Here is a 23,709-nt window from a genome sequence, read left to right on the forward strand (position 1 = left end):
TTATTATCAGTGTTGAAAACAGTTGTGCTGCTTCATATGTTTGTGGAAACCATTTACTTTTTTTTTTTTTTTAGGATTCACAGATGAATAGAAAGTTTAAAAGAACAGTATTTACTTGAATATAAATCTTTTGGTCACTTTTGATCAATTTAATTCATTCTTAATGAATAAAAGTTTCAGTTTCCTAAAAATTAGACTTACTGAATTCTTTAATTTTAAACTGTAGCATAGTTTAGCCTTATCTAAACAAATTTTACACTAGAAAAGAGCACATCTTGTCAACTGTTGTTAAGGTGGGATGTGTCCGTAATGCAGTACTGTTTTTAAGGCGGAGCTTAGCAAAGAGTCATTTACTGCATAATTTCCCTTTTTATAAAGGATTGTTTGTAAACATAGATCGAGGGTCATGACCTTTACCACACACACTCTTTCTCTCAGAGGATGGCATGGGACGTGAGCTGGTGAAGTGCAGGCAAACACACACAGACCCAGGGGACGTTTGGAGACTGGCGGCTCCAGTAGAGAGCGGTCATGAGAGTCAGTGAGGGGCCCCGGGTCCAGCTGAGCGGGGGGAGGGCCGGGACCCCTGCTGTGAAGGACCCTAATGGCCCCAGCAGCTGAGAGCTCTGGAATGGTCGTTGGGAGGGCTGCTGGAGTGAGTGGTAACTGTCGGTGTCAGGTGACCCAGCCAGCGCTGCAGTATTTCTCTCGTTATGTCACACACGCATGAGCTGATGATAATGCCATCAGTGCAGAGACCCACATACTCACAACCAGCATCTACACTTCTCACTAATATATGGTGAACATACTATACACAAATCTAAACGCATTCTGAAACATCAATGTCATAATTGCTTAACCATTGCATATATATGTGACCCTGGACCACAAAACCAGTCATAAGGTTAAATTTTAAAAACTGAGATGTATACATATTAAGCTATGAGTAATAATAAGTAATAAGCTTTCTATTAATGTATGGTTTGTTAGGATAGGACACTATTTGGCCGAGATACATCTATTTGAAAATCAGGAATCTGAGGGTGCAAAAAAATCAAAATACTGAGAAAATCACCTTTAAAGGTGTCCAAATTGAGTTCTTAACAATGCATATTACTAATCAAAAATTACATTTTGATATATTTATAGTAGGAATTTTACAAAAAATCTTCATGGAACATGATCTTTACTTAATATCCTAATGATTTTTGGCATAAAAGAAAAATCTATAATTTTGACCCATTAAATGTATGTTTGGCTATTGCTACAAATATACCCCAGCGACTTAAGACTTGGTTTTGTGGTCCAGGGTCACATATGTTGTTTATGGATTTACTGTTTATTCAATGTGCAGGAAAAAAAAATCACCCTTAAATAGGACTGACTGAAATAACACTAAAAGTTATATTTCATCCAAACATAAATAACATTTACATTTAGTCATTTAGCAGATGCTTTTATCCAAAGCAATTTACAAATGAGGACAATGGAAGCATTCAAAATTATTAGTGTATATATATATATATATATATATATATATAATTTTTTTTTTTTTTTTTAAGATAGAAAAGATATAAAAAGAATAGAGAAGGTTTTTATTTTTATTTTTTTTAAATAATAGAAATAGAAATAAAATAGAGAGTGCTAGAGTTAGAGGGTCAAATAAAGACGGAAGAGATGTGTTTTTAGCCAATTCTTGAAGATGGCTAAGGACTCGGGTTAAATTGAGCAGGTCATTCCCCCAAGAGGGAACATTTAAGGTAAAAAGTCTGTGAAAGTGATTTTGTGGCCTTTTGGGATACCCTACATAAATAAATAAATACCTACATAAAAAATGACCTACACACAACCATTCAAACCTTTTCTTTGGTCTTTCTATTCGCCTGTGAATTCTGGTTTCCACAAAAATATTGGACAGCACATTGGTTTTCATCATTGATAATAATCAGAAATGTTTCTTAAGCAGCAAATTATTATTAGAATGATTTCTGAAGGATCATGTGACACTGAAGACTGGAGTAATGATGCTGAAAATTCAGTTTTGATCACAGAAATAAATGACATTTTAACATAGATTCACACAGAAAACAGCAGTTTTAAATTCTAATCATATTTCAGAATAATTCTGTTTTTACTATTTATTTATTTTAATAAATGCAGCATTGGTGAGCAGAAGAGACTTATTTCAAAACCATTAAGTATTATACTACTTATTATGCATTAAGTATTATACTACACATGTATACTACTTATAATATTATATCTGCTGTAGTCAACATTTGAAGTGGATCAAAACCTTTTCATAAAATTTGTTCTAAAACCAAAAAGACTACTCATTCTTGTCTTAGGACAACTTTGATAAACTTTTTTGATCCACTTCAAATGTTGACTACTATATACTATATCTATAATATAATAAATTTCAGTTTATCAGTATGTTTTACAGATATGTGTCAAATGTTTTGACTTTATTTTTTTAGCAACTCAGTTAACTGCTGTTTCCACGGATATTTCCTTTTTTCAATATGAATGTTAATTACTTCTAATAACATTGTTTACAGTTTTTTACAGACGCTAGGACACATTTCTCAATACTTAGGTCACTTTTGCAAAACTCTTCACACAATTCTCCTAACTGACTTTCAGCTTGGCAAAGCAGGTCATTTCACATTCAAAATGCACTACAACTACCAAAACACTTTATTCAGGTCTCAAATAAACTCATTCTTCCAGAACACTAGCAAAGGTTGACAGCCGACAAACACACTTTGTCACCCACAAAACAATGACCTAAAAAACACTAACAACATGTAGCATTACACAGTGTTTTCTTGTGTAAAACAAGGACACATCTCTGTTTATAATTGCAATATGTATTGTTTATAACTGCAATATATGCTACTGGAATGAATCAGACATGATGCAGAATTCATCAATATTTTATGTCATTTATTTATTTTTATTTTTTTGCACTAAGTAATTCCAAAATACAAGAATTTGTATACACATCATCCACTGATACAGATACAATAGTAATGCTAATCTACTCGCATTTTTAGATTTGAAATATGTTTCAATAAAATATTGCTGTTGAATTTTGCTGTCTTATTCAGTTTTGCATTATGTTATTGTTTTGAACATAAGTTTAGCAGTTTTGAAAACAGTATGTAAGCACGTGCAAAATGTGCTGTACGTACACAGATTTTTGGCAGTTGTTGTGTCTGAGTGAGAAAAGAATGCATGAAATTTGAGAGATGTAGTCATTGAATGTATTTTGTGCCAAAACAATGATAATTGATCCTCAGTTTAGCCCACATAGACTTCTGTTGTGCTCACTGTGTCAAGAGTTTTGCAAAAGTGACCTAAGTATTGAGAAATGTGTCCTAGCGTCTGTAAAAAACTGTAACTGTGAGTTGGGATGAATATATAGAAGTTCAAGAACAGCTCTTACTGTTGTGTGATTTACAAGCACTTTGTAAAGCAATGCAATCCAATCAGTTAATAAACAAATGGGCTCATACCAGTGATTTTGTGAATCAGACATCAGTAGTTGGTTGTAGAAATCATTCACATAAATCTGCTATAGTTGTTAAATGAGGTGTAATAATGCAGGCTGAAATCAAAGCAGATAGTGGCAACATCTAACAGTGAAGGTTTAATGTCTGCACAAATAGTGTGTGTGTGTGTGTGTGTGTGTGTGTGTGTGTGTGTGTGTGTGTGTGTGTGTGTGTGTGTGTGTGTGTGTGTGTGTGTGTGTGTGTGTGTGTGTGTACCTGGTATTCATCACGTTGTGGGGACCATATGTCCCCACAAGGATAGGAATACCAGTAGATTTTGACCTTGTGGGGACATTTCTCAGGTCCCCATGAGGAAACAGGCTTATAGATCATGCACAATGAGTTTTTTTGAGGAAGTAAAAGTATGCACAATCTCCTGTGAGGGCTAGGTTTAGGTGTAGGGTAGATGTAGGGCCATAGAAAATACGGTTTGTACAGTATGAAAACCATTACGCCTATGGAATGTCCCCATAAAACATGTAAACCCAACGTGTGTGTGTGTGTGTGTGTGTGTGTGTGTGTGTGTGTGTGTGTGTGTGTGTGTGTGTGTGTGTGTGTGTGTGTGTGTGTGTGTGTGTGTGTCTGTGTGTGTGTGTGTCTGTGTGTGTGTGTGTGTGTGTTGTTTATGGTCGAAAGCTATTAGCATTAGTAATTATGGGTGATCAGAGTATTCACACCACACTGCTAATGCATTCACTCTCTTTATCCTGTTAAAGATGTTTATTGGACTTTATTGGTGATCATTAGATGTGTGTTGACGCCACAGTTTACTGACAAACTCATTTAACATCACTTATGAAAAAGAAGTTTATTCAAGTGTGCTATTAGTATACTTCTTTTAAACTAAAAAACAGAAAAGTATATGTTCAGTCTACTGTTTATCGACTTCTCAGAGATGTGCTTTATATGCTTATCAGAAATATACTTAAAATTAGAACAAAGTCTAAGTATATTTGATATATATGTGTGCTGTGAGAATCAGTGTTTTCATTGTTATACGCTAGGGGCGCTATTACACATCTACTGTACAGAATTTTCTAAGTGAAGAAGAAACCGAAACAACAGATGCTTCCACATGTAATCTAACAATCGTCAAACATTAAACAGAATCAAAACCACAGATATGGAAAACTGTGTAACAATATGAAATAAAATGTCGACCCATGAAGAGGTAATAATGACTGTCAAGTTTTGGGGTGTTGATCGACGTTTCAATTATCATGAATAGTCTTTTGTTTTTTTTTTGTTTTTTTTTTAGTTTTTTTGTTCAAAAAGTGGTTTAATTATTCATTTTTTATGAAACTTACCTACATTCAAGTGTTAATAAAAAAGAATGCATGAAGCTAGAATAAAATGTTTTTGTTTACAAGCAGATACCCTGTTCTTTCTTTTGATGTTTAGTATGTTCAGATATTCATATAACACAATTAAATACCTAAATAGGGACATAAGTTCACTTAAAGAAAACTTACGAGTATACATGCAGTATAAAATTACTAAACTAGTAGTTTACTGAGACTATACTTCAAAGTGTACTGAAAATAAATAAACAAGTATTTAATTAGCAAACTATCAGTATACCAATAAGTTCACCTTTAGTATACTTGCAGTACAAACTGAAAACATAGATGTAAACTATTGTGTACTCAAAGTTTACAACTGTTATACATATACTAAAATGGGCCAATTTAGTCCCAATGAGTATTGAAGTAGTGTCCTTAAAAATGTACTATTAGTACACTGAGATTAGTATACTTATTACATAAAGTATACTTAAAATATATTTGAACTTTAAGTATACTTAATAAACTAAACTTGAAGTACACTTCTTTTTTGGAAAGGGATTTGAGTACAACAAGAAAAATACTTTAACAGAATCCAAACAGAAATGTAAGAATAGTGTATATTACTAATAGATGTGATGTTAGACATTTAGGGGAATCAACCTATGGATGATTTACTAGTAGCTGACTATTAAGAGAAAGTGGTAACATATGCAAACAGAGAGTAATATTTGTTTGATTTGACTAATTGGAAACTTTTTACGATAATGTCCTATTCATGAACATGAGTTAATGCATTAGCTAACGTAAACTAACAATGAGCATTATGTTTTTACAGCCGCTGTTAATCGTAGTTGATGTTAGACAATAAAATACAATTGTTTCTTGTTTGTTCATGTTAGTTCACAGTGCATTAACTAAAGTTAGCAGATGCTTTTGGTTTTCAAAATGTATTAGGAAAGGGATATTACCATCAATAAAAGCTGTAGAAGTGTTGTTCATTATTAGTTCTCATGTTAATAAATGCAATCTTACTTTAAAGTGTTTTCTTATTATTGTCTAATAATGCTGCATGTGTTACTTCACAGAGTAAAAAGTAAGTATTTTCCTGAGAAATTAAATATGCTTGTCTTTTGCATTAAAACTTTTGCTCATTGCTTTCAAAGTTTATATCATCTGCTCGTCTTCTCTGTTCCTGATTTCCTCTCTTCAAAACCAGAGAACAGCAACTGGAAGCGTTTAATGGGGCTGAAGTCATAAAGCCTGTTGACGGCTCTCACCAGCACACCGTAAAGAACCGTGATTCTCCAGCTGACCGATCGGCTGTCAGACAGACGGGTTTGACAGGAAGAGAGTCTGACGGAGACAAACCTTCACCGACTAAAGAACAGATGCAGGTTCAGACCAGCAGAGATTGATTGATTGATGCAGGACCCCAGACAACTATAGAAAAGTTCTCAAAAGAGTATAATATGTTTGAGCATATCAGAGTGACATTTATGAGTGATATTTTAACATGACAGACCAAACTAGATCTAAATCACACAAAAGTGATTTTAGGTCCATAGAAAGCACATTAAATGTAGTCTAAGTGTCTACTTTTAAGCTTTTGGAAAATAAAATGTCAAAATTTGGTTGAAATAATGAAATAATGTCATTCAGTGCAATGCAATATTTATGTAAAAATTCAAACAACATGTTTATTCTGAATTGTGCGTATTCAAATATATAAAATAATAAGGAAGCATATTACTTTTTATTGTGTTTTGAATGAGTAAAAAATACTGACAAATGGTAAAAACCTAGGATAGTGGCACATTTTAAAAATGTAGAATTACAATTAATTACTATTTGGTAATTACAATTTAATTACTTTTAATATGTCATACTTGTCATATGACATTTTAGGTGGGTGTCTAAATTAGGGAACATGTAAGATATGCAATGCAATTAAAAAAAATTACACACAAAAAAAAGCAGTTTTACACTTATTGTTTTTATGCTTAAACCCTAAAAACTATTATTATTAGTGCTGTTCAAATGTTTGACAGACAATGTTTGAGACCGTTATGTGACCAAAAATGCAATAAAATGGTAAAAATTGTGAAATATTATTGTAATTTAAAACAGCTGTTTTATATGTGAATATCTGTTAAAATGTAATTTATTGCTGTGATCAACTGTGAATTTTCAGCATCAATACTCCAGTCTTCAGTGTCACTTGATCCTTCAGAAATCATTCTAATATGCTAATTTGCTGCTCAAAAACTCTTTCTGAATATCAGCAATGTTGAAAACAGTTGTGCTGCCCAATATTTTTTTCCAAACCGTGATACATTTTATTTTTCAGGATCAACAGGTAAATAGAAAGTTCAAAAGAACAGCATTTATTTAAAAATATTTATAACATTATAAATGTCAATGTTTAGTAGTTTTTTTTATATCAATTTAATGCAGCATTGCCAAATAAAACATTAATTTATTTAAAAAAAGAGCAAGCAAACAGAAAAAGTAAATAATTAGAATTAAAATTAAAATAGATTTAAATCAAGTGTGTTTATCTCTACACAAATACATTTACAGTGTGTTCATACATTTATTTAGTCTATAGTGTGAGAACAGGTTTTAAAAAACGAATGTTCAAACATGTAGCAAATTTCAATTGTACTTAAGTGATTGTTTATTTGTTTTTGTTTTAAGTGAATTGCACTACTTTTTTTCTTGAACTAAGATTTATTGTATTTTATTTTTTATTTTATTTTATTATTTCAGAAAGTTCTAAGCAAAGTATGAACAGTTGTATTAAGCAGTTGAAAGAAGCACACTGCAAAAATGCTTTTCTTACTTAGATTTTGTCTTGTTTCCAGTCAAAATATCTAAAAATTCTTAAATCAGGAAGGATTTTCTAGACGAGTAAAAATATTGTCTTGTTTTCAGAGAAAAAAACAAAAAAAAACAAGTCAAAATTAAGTGCATTTTATCTTGAAATAAGCAAAATAATCTGCCAATGGGGTACAAAAAAATCTTGTTTTGCTTACCCCATTGGCAGATTATTTTGCTTGTTCTATGCAAAAAAAAAAAAAAGCATTTTTTGCAGTGTAAGAGCAGGTTTGATGATGACAGGACTCAATATCTTCACAAACACACACTCACACTCGTGTGTTGAGCCTGAGAGCAGCACTAATTGCAAACACAGTACTTAAGCTCAGTTAAGAGCTCAGCTGCTTTGTTTTGTTTGTTTTTCTTGCCTGTCAAAAACCCGTCTTCACATTTCATCACATTACAAATGCCAAACCACTGTCAAAACCGTACAGATGCATGAAATGTATAATTACAGTAAGTTGCATAAGACATGTGTCTCTGCATGTTTGTGTTGCCTGATCTCTAGTACTGCCGTTAAAACAAATGCTGTCTACATTAATCTCTTAACTTCAATTGATTAAATGACATCATTGCCCTGTACTGATGTGACCTTTATATTGCTTCTAATGCATCTAATGTGAAACATCAGGACCAAAACAACTTTGTGCCACATGATCTAACTTTATAAGTCCATGTACACTCTTAAAAATAAAGGTGTTTCATGATGCCATAGAAGAACCTTTTTTTTTGTCTAAATGGTTCCATAAAGAACCTTTAAAATCTGAAGAACCTTTCTGCTTTACAAAAGGTTCTTTGTGGCGAAAGAAGGTTCTTCAGATTATAAAAAGGTAAGAAAGAGATGGTTCTTCAAAGAATCTTTGACTGAATGGTTCTTTGTGGAACCAAAAAATGGTTAATCTATGGCATCGCTCTGAAGAACCTTTTGAAGCACCTTTATTTTTAAGAGTGTAGATGACTTTAATCACTGCAATAAATGATAATGTAAAACTACTTAACATCTTTTAATTATTTTACATGCATTTTTGGTGTAAAATTAAAAAATAAAATGTATTATTTTTTTTATTTTTTTTAGAGGAACAACAAAAGCCCCCTTTTTGGCAATATTTTTTATGTGATAAAGTTTTTCATTTGCACTTACAGTCTTTGTGTGTCTGTTGCTGAACCTTTCAGGCCGACGTTTGGCAGCTGAGATGAAGGTTCACCCTGGTAATGAATGAGTCTTCTGTCTTCAGTCTGAACTCCTCTGGCCCGTGTTTCTCTCTCTTCAGGTGCAGAAACCATTAGTCCATCAGTCTGTCACTGTACCAACAGCATTTGCATCTGTGCTTCATCTGAACGCTCATGGAGTGCAGCAGATAAGACTCATGTTTCAGAGACATGCTTTCACTAACACCTCATCTGAACCATATAATGCATTAGAAAGGTATTCATAATGTACCATACATTGCATTATATCTTTAATTTAAAATGCATTATCATATTTGCAGATTCCTTGTTGTATCTGAAACTGGATGTTTGTTGTGTGTTGTGATGCATTATACTTTCTAAAGGTGTAATTGCAATGTATTACAACAGAGGTTCCATTTATTAATCATATAGTGCACTATAAGGTACATTAAAAGGCCTAATTAATGCATTTAAACTACTTACCTTCTGCATAAATGCTTCAGGTAAAAGTTCATGTGAAATAATATATGACAGGAGCTAGCTATGCTTCTTTTCTGATAAGTCTACAGCATTTTAAGTGCCATTTAAGACTATCAAGTGTGGCACTTAAGTTCATAGTAATATTTAATGTACTTTTTTATAATTGTTTGTTTACATTTCATTAATTTGTTAATTTGTTTATATTTATTATGGCATTGTCATTTTTTTTCCTTCTTTGTGATGTGAAGTTATTTATTTATACAAATTTATGTTTTATTTATTTGTTTGAAAAAACATATTTTGATATTTATATTATTTAGTTTTTTTTGTCTAGTTATTTAGTTTAATTCATGAATTTAGTTTTAATAATTTTAAACAAACAAATATTTAGATTCAGTTGCATCACTAAAAAGTACATGATTTATTTTATCATTTATATATGCAGTTGTCCTACAATTGCACTAGCAATATCCAACAAATGCCAATTTACTATCAATAAATGTTCCTAAATATTTAAACATCCGACCACCTCTATTTGATGTCCATCAAGTATCAAGGGTTCTAACCCTTCAATAAAATGTAATGTATTCCTACTAATGACAAATTCCAATTCACTTTTATCTCCAGTAAACTCAGTTAGCACCAATTTTGAAGCAAATTTATAATACAGTCCCTCTGACAAGTGCCATATTGTCCGCATATTTACTTAAAATATGAATCCTGGATCTTTAATTCATTTGTGCAACGAGAAAAATAAGGAAAGTGATAAAATAGTTCTGTATTTACAGTAATTGTCCAATAATTACAATAGATGCATATTAGTCCCTCAGTGCGAAAAGATGGATCTCAAAATCCTACAGTCATTGTTGAAAAGTGTTCAAATGCACAAAAAGGCTTAAAAACCACTGAATTTGTGGGACCTGAAGGATTTTTCTGAAGAACAGCAGGCAGTCTAACTGTTCAGGACAAACAAAGGACTCATAAACAACTATCACTAAACAAAAAAACACAGCTGTGGATCATTCAGGTCAAAACACAGTATTAAGAATCATTAATTATTATTTGCATATGTGATGTTAGACATTTTAAATTATTATTTGCATATGTGGACTATATGTAAATGTCTTTTAAATATATTTAAATATGAAATATCTTTTTCAGGTCAGTCCTAAATAAAAAATAAATAAATAAATAACATGCATTTTGTATGATCCCTCTTATTTTGGTAAAATAATTAACAATTTTGCAGATTCTGCAAGGTTTGAACTTTTGACTGTAAACTGTATATTATGATTATTATTTTATTGTAAGTGATTTAAGTGATTGTTTATTTGTTTTTGTGTTTAAGGCGAGACACTGCAGGTAAATAGGGTAAAAAAAAAATTATTGTTACCTTACCCAGTTGATTGATTACATTGATAATTGCAAACATTTTTTGTATTACAAGTTTTCTAAAATGTCATTATTTAATGAAATATGCACTAATTTGCATAAATTTCTAGTACAAAAATCTAAACACTGGATCAAGTCAGTTTCTAAATTCTTGTTTATTTATTTATTTTTTTATTTTTTTTGACATATTAGAGTCAAAAGTTTTTACAGAGGGAATTGTGGGTATCTCATTTTGTCACGCCATAATTCCGAAGGAAAAAAAAAAAAAAAAAACAGATAGGAAACACTATATTTTTTACCTTTTTTTTTTTTTTTTAAATCAACCTAATTATATATAAACAAATCCCTCTGTAACAATCTTCAGGATATAGACTGGAATAAAAATGTCAAGTTTGGTGTGTGTAAGTGCTACTTAAGTAGAGATATATAACTAATTTTAAAGAAACAGCCTTTAAATATATGCATTGTAATTGAAATCGGTTAACACAAATAGATAAAGTCATATTAAAGAATGCCTAACAGTGTTTTATAGTCTGAAAAAAAAAAAAAAACGCTTTATGAAAAACCAAAAAGCCCAAAATGTCAAACTTGACAGGTGCATGAAAAAAACAGCATTTTTGCCTGCGCTGTTTCCCCTTAAATAACTTTAACTGGTAAATCTGTATATATGTTTTAATTATAATATCATAACAAGGTGCAAAAAGCCTCTTAAAACCTACGTCTTCAAGTTATCCTGTTCACTCGTTCATAATGTGCTGCTCTTTATTAATATGCAGTGGACAGAGACCAGTGTTGGGGAAAGTTACTTTTAAAAGTAATGCATTAGAATATTGCATTACTCCCTAAAAAAGCAACTATTTCCGTTACTTTTTATGGAAAGTAACGTGTTACGTTACTTTTGCATTACTTTTTAAATCTGGGCAGGGCTTGCTTGTATGTTTTTAATATAAAAAGGTTTGATTTTTAGCAAATGTAAAAGCCCTTTCACACCAAAAAAAAAAAGTGAAATGAATAAGCTAAAACTGAAGGAAAAGTAAAACCATGACTGTACAGTAGAACGGTAGGAAATGGAAGTTCAACACTCTTCAGCAATGAGAAAAATTAAGCACAAATGTTAATCTAAAGTAAGTTTTGCTCATTAGTATGGTTTAATTGCATCAATTAAGATCAGCAGCAAAGACATTGGTCAATAAAATGGGATTAAATGCATAAGGGAAACAAAAAGTAACTCAAATGTTTTGTAAATGAAAAAGTAATGCATTACTTTAGTTACTTGATGATGAAAAAAAGTAAACTGATTACGTAACTCGTCAGACACATTTAATATGCTTATCTTGGCACAACATTAATCACCGTCCATCCTGCATCTTCCCACCTCACATTAATAAACATCTAGTCATATTTGGGGGCAGTTGGACATTTCTGTGTCAGAGACAAACTGCTGGATACACAAGCAAACAGTGTGTGTGTATGTGTGTGTGTGTGTGTGTGTGTGTGTGTGTGTGTGTGTGTGTGTGTGTGTGTGTGTGTGTGTGTGTGTGTGTGTGTGTGTGTGTGTGTGTGTGCACCTGGTATTCATCACGTTGTGGGGACCAAATGTCCCCACAAGGATAGGAATACCAGTAGACATTTCTCAGGTCCCCATGAGGAAACAGGCTTATAAATCATGCACAATGAGTTTTTTTGATTAAATAAAAGTATGCACAATCTCCTGTGAGGGCTAGGTTTAGGTGTAGGGTAGGTGTAGGGCGATAGAAAATACGGTTTGTACAGTATGAAAACCATTACGCCTATGGAATGTCCCCATAAAACATGTAAACCCAACATGTGTGTGTGTGTGTGTGTGTGTGTGTGTGTGTGTGTGTGTGTGTGTGTGTGTGTGTGTGTGTGTGTGTGTGTGTGTGTGTGTGTGTGTGTGTGTGTGTGTGTGAAGGTATTGGTTGGTGGAGGTGGTGAGTCAGAGGCTGGATGCTGACAGATGAATGGGGAGAATTATCTACTCACTGGGGCAGATAATTGCTCCATTTGGCCCCATAGTTGGTGAATGAGTTCTAATTAGGCCTCCTCCTGCCCCCGGCCCTACAAAAACACTCCCGCACATGTTTGACCAACTGGCTCGCTTTGGTGAGCGTCACAAATGCGGCAAGTGCTGGCCGCTGATTAGCACTTCATACATTTGGCCTTGAATAGATCATAAGAACATTATGGGGCAGAGGAACCTCCTTCCTCAGGTGACAAGAAGATTGGAGAAGTTGTTGAGGTTCAAATCCTAACCAGACCCTGATCAAACCTCTGAATAAAGCAGATAAACACAGAATATATCACTAAAACACAACGCTAAAGATATTAAATCTGCATTCATACTTCACAAAGAGTGACCGTGCTGTGTTTTTCTTAGTCTTATTCACAGCTTTTAATACAACATACACTGCCGCTCAAAAGTTTGGGTCAGTAAGATTATTGTTATTTTTTTAATGTAATGTTTTTTTTTTATATAATTTTTATATGCTCATCAAGGCTGCATTTACTTGATCAAAAATACAGAAAAAAAATTATATTGTTAAATATTATTACAATTTCAAATAGTGTTGCTCAATATTAATATATTTTAAAATATAATTTATTCCTGCCATGCAAAGCTGACTTTTTATCAGCCATTACTTCAGTTTTCAGTTTCATTTGATTCTTCAAAAATCATTCTGATATGCTAAATAATTATTATTATCAACTTTGGAAATTGTTGTGCTGCTTATTTTTTATTTTATTTTATTTTATTTTATTTTATTTTATTTTATTTTATTTTATTTTATTTTATTTTATTTTATTTTATTTTATTTTATTTTATTTTATTTTAATGTATTTTATTTTATTGGAAGTTGTCTTTTTTCAGGATTATTGATGAAAAAAGGTTTAAAAGAACAGCTTTTATTCAAAATATAAATCTTTTCTAACAATATAACTTTTTGCTGTCACTTTTTTATCAATTTAACACATCCTTGCTGAATAAAAGTGTAAATGTCTTTCGGAAAAAAAAGAAATAATAAAAATATTATTACAGTTCAAAATAGTGGTATTAATATATTAATATATTTTAAAATATAATATTTCCCTGTGATGCAAAGCTGACTTTTTATCAGCCATTACTTCAGTTTTCAGTGTCACATGATTCTTCAAAAATCATTCTGATTTGCTGATATTATTATTATTATTATTATTATTATTATCAATGTTGGAAACAGTTGTGCTGCTTATTATTTATTTATTTATTTATTTTTTAACCTGTGATTCTTTTTTTAGGATTCTTGATTAAAAAAAAAAAAAAGTTAAAAAGAACAGCTTTTATTCAATATATAAATCTTTTCTAACAATATAACTTTTTGCTATCACTTTTTTTGTCAATTTAACACACCCTTGCTGAATAAAAGTGTAAATCTTTTTTTTTTTTTTTCAAAGAAAGAATAAAAATGTTCTGACCCCAAACTTTTAGATGGTAGTTTACATTGTTACAAAATATTTATATTTTAAATAAATGCTGTTTTTTTTTTTTTTTTCAACGTTATATTTGTTAAAGAATCCTGGGGAAAAAAATCACAGGTTCCAACTAAATATTGTTTTTAACATTGATAATAAATCAGTGTTTAAACTTTAATTAAAAACTTCACAAACAAATATGTTAAGACCAAGTTCAACATCTGAGATACCAGATCATCCCTCTTATCAGAAGATTCTCAGACTGACTGCTATGCAAGAAAAAGCTGATGAAATCACAACAAAACAGAGTCACAGAAATGAAATAGGGCTAGATGATCTTTGAGATGTATTTTGTAGGTGTATAACACATAAAAGCCCAGTTTCTCCATGGCATTGAACAGTCAGCACATCTTCCTGGAGGTATTGCTGGCACTGGAGGTGTGATCACCTGGTGGCGTTTATTAGTGCAGATGGGAAGCAGTTTGGAGCTCATCAGCCCTGTTAGCTGAGAAGCCACAAAAAGCTCTTCTCACTTCCTGCTCAGGTGAGGCAGACTCCTGCATTCACACCACACGCCCAATTAGGACGGAGCAAATGGCCTGCATTTGTACACAAACCCCCAGCGCTTCACAACGCCACTTAGGTGGTCTTAGCTTGAGCACTGAATGTTAGTGTTGATGCTTTTGATGAGGGTGAGGGAGGTGGGGATCTGCATTTGCATTCCCAGGCATGCCGAGATCAAGGGCGGAGAAACGAATCGGAAAGATGGACAATAAGTAAATGCCATCTGTTCATTCTCTTCAGGCCTTCTGTCTACAGAAGCGTTATGACGTGGAAAATCTTTAAGAAAAGCTAAATGGTAATGTAATTGCATGAATCAAGGATTTATTTATTTGTTTGTTTGTTTATTAATTAATTATTTGTTCATACTGTGTAAAAGTCGATAGGGACCAACAATGGTTAAACAAATAAGTAAATAAACCTTTCTAATATATTCTGAAGAATGTTGGTAACCAAACAGCTGCTGGTTTATTTATTTATTTATTTATTTATTTATTTATTTGTGTGTGTGTGTGTGTGTGTGTGTGTGTGTGTGTGTGTGTGTGTGTGTGTGTGTGTGTGTGTGTGTGTGTGTGTGTGTGTTTGTTTGTTTGTTTGTTTGTTTGTTTTTCATACTACTCAAAAACTCAATAGGGACCAACAATGGTTATATAAATAAATAAATACACATTTCTAAATATTCTGAAGAATGGTGTTAGCCAAACAATTGCTGGTTCCTTATTTATTTATTTATTTATTTATTTGTTTATTTTTCTCCATACTACCTAAACGTCAATAGGGACCAACAATGGTTAAATAAATAAATAAATAAATAAATAAATGAAAAAAAGAATAAATACACATTTCTAAATATTCTGAAGAATGGTGGTAGCCAAACAGCTTATTTATTTATTTATTTATTTTATTTATTTATTTATTTATTTGTTCTATATTACCTAAACGTCAATATGGACCAACAATGGTTAAATAAATAAATTTGTAAATAAATAAATACACATTTCTAAATATTCTGAAGAATGGTGTTAGCCAAACAGATGCTGGTTCCTTGTTTATTTTTTTTTTCACCCCCCATATTATGGAAGTCAAAGATCACCAGAAAGTTTAGTTATCAACATTTTTTCAAAAGAAGATGATATCACACTACATATAATATTATATATATTATTATATATACACCAACTTAAACAGGTTTTGATGGTGAGTAAATTATAACAGAGTTTTCATTTTTGGGTGAACTGTCCCTTTAAATAGTGTACTTTTATGAGCATTATATATATAGCATTAGAAATGCAACCCTAGCAGGAAGACTGAACGCGGTGAAGGTGCTGACAGTTTTAGGGCTGTTTTCTGGGAATAGTTGGAGGTTGTCAGTGGGACCCGTGGCATGTGGGACAGGAAAGCTCTTCCTACCATAGGGGGTCTGATAGCGGGGTGAAAGCCTGTCAGGAGGGTAAATAATGGCCCAAACCGTAACACCCTGCTGCTGATGACATGCAGAGGATGCCAGCGTGGAGAAGTCATGACTGGAATGAGCTTGAGGAAAAGTCTTCTGTGACCCTTCTGTAAAGAAGTCAAGTCACCTTTATTTCTAAAGTGCTTTATACAATACATTCTAGAGCACTTTATAGAATGCAGATTTAAATGTTCTTAAATTAATCAATTAAGTCTTTTAAAATACACATTAGCATACTTTTAATAAAGTGTGAACTGATTGTCGTGTTAAATTTAATTGCTTCTTAATTGCAATTAAATGAAAATGTGAACCTGGAGCACAAAACCAAGTATATTTACAGCAATAGCCAAAAATACATTATATGGGTCAAAATTATCGATTTTTCTTTTATGTAAAAAATCATAAGGATATTAAGTAAAGATCATGTTCCATGAAGATATTTTATAAGTTTCCTACCGTAAATATATCAAAAACGTAAATATATCATATATTGTTGATTAATAATATGCATTGCTAAGAACGTCATTTGGAGAAAATATTAAAGGCGATTGTCTCAATATTTAGATTTTTTTGCACCTTCAGATTCCAGATTTTCAAATAGTTGTATCTCGGCCAAATATTGTCCTAAAAATGTACCTTTATGACTGGTTTTGCGGTCCAGGGTCACAAATGTGTTATAGTTTACATGTATATCAAATGCAATCAGTTGAACATTTGAGTGTTTTTGACACACTTAAGTACATATTTTTACATCTATTGTCTTTGAAATATGGCTAAAGTACTGTTGAATTTACTGGCAAGCATTTATGCTAAACTGAAATATACTTTAATGTATTTTTATTTTTTTTTCATTTTGCTATATTTGCAATGATGAAGTTGCATGTAAAATTATTTAGTATTTGTAAAATATTTTAACTTAAAATGTATTATTGAATAATAAACTACAATTAAACCATTAAACCTACAATCAAGTACTCTACATGTGCTTTAGTATGTTTGTAACATTTGAAAATAAGTGTACTTTTTTAAACGTGAAAATATGATGTACATTAAAATGTACTTTTAATTTGTCATTATAACAATGTGCACTTTTAAAAAGTATTCTTTAGTGTGTTAAGAAACACTGTCAGTGTCTTTCTTTAAGTGTATTTAAGAGTGCATTATTTAATTAATATTATATTATCTGCAAGTACATTTTTTAAAAATATGTACTGTATACATATACACTTTTTAGACTTGACCAGTGAAAAATAAATATACTAAAATGTATTGAAAATACATTTATTTCATGTTAAGTATGTTATAAATACATTATGCATCTAATAAAAAAAAATACTCTGCAATTGTACTTTTAGTGTACTAAATTCAGTGTACTAAAAACTCATTTTGTATTTAATGCACTTTAATTGTGCAGAAGTAGTGCTGAAGTCCAACTAAACATATACTTAAGTACATTTGTGCTAAAGTGAAACTATTGCAAGTACACTCTTAAAAAGAAAGATGTTTCACGATGCCATAGAACCTTTTTTGTCTAAATGGTTCCATAAAGAACCTTTAACATCTGAAGAACCTTTCTGTTTCACAAAAGCTTATTTGTGGTGAAAGAAGGTTCTTCAGATTATAAAAAGGTAAGAAAAAATGGTTCTTTAAAGAACCTTTGACTGAATGGTTCTTTGTGAATCCAAATATGGTTCTTATAGCATCGCTGTGAAGAACCTTTAATGCACCTTTATTTTTAAGAGTGTACACTTTAGTTAAACTTTAGATATTTTGCATTTAAAGAGCGATATTATATAATTATTCAATCCTCATCAATAGTGACATTAAAACATGTTGCACATAGCACTGCAAATAAAGTTTAATTTAAATTTTTATATCAGTAAGTCTCAAGCGATATGTCAGTAAATATGTTAATAGACTTAAACTATATATACTTAGTATAATACACATGCATTTTACATGTATTACATTTTTACTAGGGGAACACTATAAGTGCACATTCAATATAATTAAGTGCACTTCTTTAAAACAAAAACAAGATAGCAACTAGTTTAATTATTTATTTTCATTTATTGATTGCTTTTCAAACTGTGAAATGGACTTTTCCCCCTGTCTCCTGCTTTTGACATCTCAGCTCAGTATATCCTGTGCATGTCCTTGTGATGCCATCAGTCAATCCACATTGTCATAATATCATTTTCCTGTGGCTCCAGAGTGATCAGTCAAATGTATGTGAAACTGAGCACTCGTGAGCACATACTCACAGACTACACCGAACCACTGCCATTGTGATGGATGAGGATGCTAACAGATAGTTCAGGTATTCCAGACCCTCCGTCAATAAAACCATTTGCCACAAGCTATTCTGAAGTTCAAATTCAACCTGAGGAACACGTTTCCTGATCTCTTTTCCCTGATTTAATTGATTAGCAGGTTTTCTGCGCTCTGCTTGTTTGGATTGATTTTTAATATCCGAGCATAAACACGAACACAAAGCTCAGGGTGGAGGGGTTTCTCAGCGGCCGTCCTGACAAAATAATCAAGCACTACAGTGATGAATGATTCCAGTCTTCGCTTCCCACAGTAAACTGTGCCCTGTTTATAGATATGAGGATTTTCCTGCAGGTGCAAAGTATTTCTGCTAAGCATGCTTAAGTACTACACAAAAGCACAACCTGAGATAAAAGCCCAGGCACAAATGCACATTCCTCATACCATGTGTATTTTGTATCCAGAAAGCTGAAAAGCGTACACACTTGCAAGTGGCAGATTGCATATCTCCATAAACACCCAACGGATGCTTTCCAACACTCTTTTGGGATTTAGTTAATGTAGGTGCAGTATATCATTAAAGTTGTCATTATGTGTGTTTGACATGCTTGGATTTATCACCGGCCTCAGGGGAAGAGAGAGATATGAGATTCAAAACAAGAATTATGTGAAGGAGTGGAGATACATGCACAGGTGTGTGTTTTACTCCACTGCTTCCAATTAAACTGACACTTATGCATGCCTTTCACATGTTTCACCAATTTATGGAGCATGTTATTAAAGTTGCCCCAAATGTATTTAGACACCTGAGCAACACTTTGAAATCTGAATGAATATGCAAGAAAGTGGCATTTATTTTAAGTGGCCATTTTTAAAGTCATAAATAAAAAAGGCCTACATGTATGAATTGTGTTTTTTGATTTTTAATTTGCATAAATGTCCATCTATTTGCATTACACGGCTTTAGCACAAACAAACTAATAAACTTAATGCAATGAATATTTGTCTATCAGGATTTCTGAACTAAAAAAAAAATCATGACATAGGTAATCATTAACTATTTGCATCTATTTGATTTTATGTAAACAATCGTATTTTCAAAATGCATTTATTCAAATGACTTAGAATCAGCACAAACCTGTTTATTATAAAAATTACATTTATTCAGTTTAAAAGGAAATGCTTAAAATACTAGCTGTAGAACAAGCAATACTGAATTTCAAACGTATGAGATTTAAACTAATCGGATGTGTAGTATTGGTGATAAATATATAATCCTGGTTATTGTGTATTTAAACTTAGTTTATTAGTACTATTACAGAAATCTGACCTGCTTCATTTATTTATGAATGACAAATGCATCACGTTAAAGGAGGAGTTCACTTCTAAAACAAACATTTACAGATAATGTACACACCCCTTTGTCATCCAAGATGTTCATGTTTTTCTTTCTATAGTCGATGCGAAATTATGTTTTTGAGGAAAACATGTCAGGATTTCTCTCTATATAGTGGACTACTATGGTGCCCCTTCCAAAATGTAGTTTAAATGCAGTTTCAAAGGTCTCTAAACGATCCAAGTCGAGGAAGAAGGGTCCTTTTCTAGCGAAACTATCGAAAAATTCCCATCTCATTTTCTCCTCCAAATTCAAAATCATCCTACATCGCTGTCTTGAGTGGAATACACAGAGTTCATGCAGAGATAGACAAGACAAGCATTTGAGGTTAAAAAGTATATAAATTGTATTTTTTTTTAGAAAATAACCAATCGTTTCGCTAGATAAGACCCTTATTCCTCGGCTGGGATCGTTTAGAGTCCTCTGAAGCTGCATTTAAACTGTATTATTGAAGTTCAAACTCGGGAGCACCATAGAAGTCCACTATATGGAGAGAAATCCTGAAATGTTTTCCTCAAAAACATAATTGGAGCTCAAAAACACATTTTTGAGCTGAGTAAATTATCTATAAATTTTTGTTCTGGAAGTGAATTTTATTTGTCTGTTCATGTTAATTCAAATGGATAAAAAATTAAAAGCAATTAAAATACATAAATGTTTAGGCTTAAAAATGTTTTGAATGCATCTAGCTTTAAAAATAAAAAAGTTTGTGCTAAAAAAAATTTTACGCGATTTGTGTTTGTTAGCAGAGGCCACTTGCTTTGACATGTTGTATCCAATGAAGTAGCATTCATACAATATTAGGGTGACTAAAATGTTATATGAGGCACTGAAGAAAGTAATGTTATGACCAAAACATTTGGCATTTCTCATTAAAGCTGTGATTTCTTTTTCAGAGTGTCTATTTACACTAAGAGCAAATAGCCAACCTTGTTGGCAAAGGCTATTTATACTAACTCAACCCACCAATGTGTGATTGTGATGGTCAAAACTACAAAAGATGGCCGTTAATTGTCGGCGCAGAGGATAAATTGCGTTTTTCACTCTTTTCGATACAATCAATCCAGATTCAAATTCCCCTTCCAGCGAACTTCTTTTCTCCCTTTTCAAATCTCATATTATATAGGAAAGGCATTTATTTTCAATAAAAATTAAGGACAGAATTGAAAAGTTGAAAATAAAGTATCGGTTAGGGTTAGGGTAGGTCTAGGGATGGCAGTACCATTTAATAAATTGAATTAAAACTATAATTTACACTCAGTACGTAATTACTGCATACTGTTTTAATGTACTACAATACTGAGGTGCAGATAGTTGTGTCTATGTGCAATGAGTATTATAAATAAAATCCTGCTATTTGCACTGAGTGTAAACAGCCTCTATCGCAGTGCAAATAGCTGCTGTTTCTTTATTCTTCAGAAATGGTGTTCATTTCCAAAAGCACTTTTTGCCCAGAGACCAATTGAACATTGAAGATGATAAACTGCCATCTGCATGACTGTCCACCAGGCATCAGAGAAACCCAGCATCTGCGGGTCACACTAAAGCTGTCACCGCAGATTGAGAAATGCACAGCCACCCTGGTACCTGCAAGCCTGCTGTCGATGAGGCTGATAAAAAGCCTGGATTGTCTGGTCGTAATCAGAACCAGATGGGCTCGCGGACCCCACACCTCGCCGCTCTCCTCCACGTCTGCAACTGCAGTGTCATGAGAGCGGGCGGGTTCGCAGCTGGATGACCTTTGACCTGCGCTGAGACGCGGGGAGCCCTGCAGCTGACAGTGCGAGGAGGGGATCTGATCATATCCTTCACTCTCTGTACTGTTTGCGGTTATTATTCTTTTCCAGTCCTGAGAGAGACAAGAGACTCTTTGAGCGACTTCCGTAAACGTACCGGTCAGAGGAGATCCCACCTGACAAACAAGACCCAGAGTTCAACAGTGTTGACATTCGCATTTCAAATACAGGAATGGAAGATTAATTGCATTAAGGGAATGTTAAATTAGTTCAACCAAAAATTTTAATTTTTGGAAATGTATCACCCCCAGGTCATACAAGATGTAGATGAGTTTGTTTCTAAATCAGATTTAGAGAAATGTGTCATTCCATCACTGTCTCACCAATGGATCCTCTGCAGTGAATGGGTGCCGTCAGAATGAGAATCCAAACAGCTGATAAAAACATCACAATAATCCACACCCCTCTAGTCCATCAGTTAACATCTTGACAAGACCAGAGGTGCGTGTTTGTAGGAAACAATCATTCAGATGTTAACTAAAATTAAAATACAAGTCCATAATCCATAATAAATCCATCTCCTGTTGTCTTTCACATCCAAATCCATCCAAATATTTGTTTAGAGCTGTTTTGGACTGTTTGGGCTTGTAAACTGTGCTTTGATCTGTGCAGACTTCTCTCCTGATTCAGACCAGAATGGTTTTGGAGGAAGCGATATTATCGATTATGGACTCGTATTTTAGCTGGAAGTGATGGTTTTACATTAATATTAGTCTGTTTGTTTCTTATTCCCAGGTCACCATTGCCACCAGATCCAGTCCGTATCCAGATCAGATGGTCACTGCTGTCCCCCAGATCCAGTCCAAACCAAGAGCAGATGGTGGATCAACACCTACAGCCGAATGTCAGCGGATACCGTGTCAACTAGATGAGCCCCAGAGACAGATCATCAGGAAAGAAGTCCTACCCTAAACGGCCACCGGCACAAGGCCATGGGAACCAGATGAGTCCTCCCCAATTTGACTTTGTTGCAATATGGAACTCTTGCATTATTATTGACATTTTACTTTATTATTTTAATACTGTAAGGTTGCTTTGACACAACTTGTATTGTAAAAAGCGCTGTATAAATAATCTTGACTTGACTTGACTATAATAAGACTTCCTCACGTAAAAAAAAGTCCATCTGTTGTTGTCTGTCACATCAAAATCCAGCCACATATTTGTTTAGAGCTGTTTTGGCTTGTAAACGGTGCTTGATCTGTGCAGATTTCTCTCCTGATTCAAACCAGACCGCTTTTTCACTGGAGGAAGCGTTATTATGGATTATGGACTTGTATTTTAGCTGGAAGTGATGGGTTGAAGTTAAAAACTTCTTAATGATGGGTTTGTTTCTTACAAACACGGAGCTTTTGGCTTTTCAAGATGTAAATTGATGGATTGGAGTGGTATGGATTACTTGTGGATTATTGAGATGTTATTGTGACTCTCATTCTGACGGCACCCATTCACTGCAGAGGATCCATTGGTGAGCAAGTGATGGAATGACACATTTCAGCACATTTTCAGGAAATTTTAATTTGGGGGTAAATAATTAATTTTAATTTTTATTTATTTATTTATTATTGTAATTTTTTTATTTTTTTTTTACAATGCACATATGTGCTCTAGTAACCTGAGTATGACCTGTGATATAAATATCTAAAAAAAAAATAATAATAAAAAATACCATAATCTAATCTAAACTAAGTCCATAATCCATAATAAGGCTTCTCTCGCATCAAAATCCAGCCACATATTTGTTTAGAGCTGTTTTGGCTTGTAAACGGTGCTTGAACTGTGCAGATTTCTCTCCTGATTCAGACCAGACCGATTTTGGAGGAAACGATATTATGGATTATGGACTCATTTTTTAGCTGGAAGTGATGGTTTGAAGTTAAAAACATCTTAAGGAAGGATTTGTTTCTTAGAAACACGCAGCTTTTGGCTTCTCAAGATGTTAATTGATGGACTGGAGAGGTGTGGATTACTTGTGGATTATTGAGATGTTACTGTG

Source organism: Garra rufa, chromosome 10 (genome assembly GCF_049309525.1).
Source record: "Garra rufa chromosome 10, GarRuf1.0, whole genome shotgun sequence".
NCBI lineage: Eukaryota > Metazoa > Chordata > Actinopteri > Cypriniformes > Cyprinidae > Garra > Garra rufa.